At 36.5% G+C, this 1,953-nt stretch overlaps 1 protein-coding gene across 1 annotated transcript in view; it reads right to left on the bottom strand.

The window, feature by feature from the left end:
* FAM120B (family with sequence similarity 120B) overlaps nt 1-1,953 on the bottom strand; it is a 63,584-nt gene that overhangs the window by 23,730 nt on the left and 37,901 nt on the right. The gene's annotated exons all lie outside the window — the stretch shown is intronic.

Genomic DNA, 1,953 nt, shown 5'->3' with positions numbered 1-1,953 from the left:
GTCAGAGAAAAAGAGGAAGACCCCCAATGAGATGGACTGGCCAGGTGGCAGCATCAATGGACTCATGCATGGTAACAGTTGTGAGCTTGGCCCAGGATCCGCCAGTGTTTTGTTCTGCTGTGCATAAAGTCACTATGGATCAGTACCTACTTGATGACACCTAACAATAACAACAACAAGAAGAAGAATAAATCCAGCAAAATTGTCCCTCAAATATGACAACTAAATTTCATTTCCAGATACACTGAAATTAACAAGATTTGTAAAAATTCAAGCCAACGTTACAAAACACACTAAAGGGAACCCTTTGGACTGAGGACAATTAACAGCAAACAACAAGCAGAGATTGGCGTACATGCTAACAATACCCAGAATTCCATCCAGATACAAGGGAATTCCGAGTGGAATAAAACCTTATAATTGAAAATAAAGCATCAGAAATATCAATCTACAATGAAGACAACTACAAAGCAAAAAGAGGGAGAAGTATAGTTACAGAATTCCAGATGGCGAGGAGGTCAAGTGGATTTCAAGATAAAACAGACTGTTTTAAAAAGGGAAATATATTAACAAATTGCAGAGTAACCTCAAAGAAATCTAATACATCTTCACATCATACCAAGAAAAGGAAAATCCATGAAGATTTTGTAAACATTAAAACTATGAAGAAACTGACAAGAACAAGAAATGAACTCATTACAGGAAAACATGAATAAGAAATCAGCATCACCACAAAAACATACACAGCGAAGTGACTTCAATCAATTCATACATATCAATGATATCTCTGAACATCAGTGGGTTAGAAACACCAGTCAAAAGACAAAGAGTACCAACATGGATAAGAAAACAGGATCCTTCTATAGAAAGACTATATTAAGCTCATGACAATCAGAAACAAACAGGAGTGGCAATATTAATTTCTGATAAAATAGATTTTTAAGGCAAAAACCAGTATAAGAGACAAAGAAGGACATTATCTCATGATTAATGGTCAGTTGAACGAAAGGACATAACCACAGTAAATAAATATCTATGCTACTGTTCTCCAGAATAGTCCCTATGTTAGGCCATAAAGCAAGCCTCAATCAATTTTAAAACATGGAAATACTATAACCATCCTCTCAAATCACAATGTTATAAAATTAGAAATCAACAATAGGACCAAGGAAACCAAATCAAATACATGGCAAGTGATTACTATCGTGGTAATAGAACAAATAAAAACTAAATAGAAAAACTCTTTGAATCAAATGAGAATGAAAGCACAACCTACCAAAACCTGTGCAACACAGCAAAAGCTGTACTTAGAGGGCAAATTATAGCAATCAAGGCACACGTCCAAAAAGAATAGCGAACCCACATCAATGCACACACGTAACATCACCAACAGTTAGAAGAAGACTGACAAAGTAAGCCTACAATCACCAGAAGGAAAGAATAAAGATGAAAGCAGCAATGAATGAATTAGGAAAAACAACAGAAAGAATCAGTAAGACAAGAAGTTGATTCTTGTTTGACTGCCTTGTGGATATTGGTTTCCCCTACCTGTTATTTTACTACAATTGTAAAAAAGACATTCAAGTGTGATAGAAATTAATATTGGAAATTATGATTACAAAAATCTTATAAGCCTGACTTCAGCCTGTTAATAGACTGGATTTACTAAAAGAGAAGTTAAATTTTGCCCAGAGAAATAGGCTTCTTGTTAAGCCGTTGCAGACTATGGGACCTTAGGTGGAGTCCTCTAAGTTGGGACATTTTCATTTGAAAAGACAAGCAGGCCAACCCAGAACTGATGGGATAACAGAAGTTTCTTACAGAAAGAAAGACCTGCAGAAAAAAGCAGACCGTTTCGCTTTTTGAGCTCCAAGCATCAGGGAAAACACCCCCGTCTAGGATTAAGAACCCACAAACCGGCTAGTATGCTCGCTGGTGATCACCTGGGTCTAC

Source organism: Chrysochloris asiatica, unplaced genomic scaffold (genome assembly GCF_000296735.1).
Source record: "Chrysochloris asiatica unplaced genomic scaffold, ChrAsi1.0 scaffold00361, whole genome shotgun sequence".
In the NCBI taxonomy this organism is placed as follows: domain Eukaryota; kingdom Metazoa; phylum Chordata; class Mammalia; order Afrosoricida; family Chrysochloridae; genus Chrysochloris; species Chrysochloris asiatica.
Note: the sequence above shows the minus strand (reverse complement) of the source record. Positions and strands in the feature narration are given on the sequence as shown.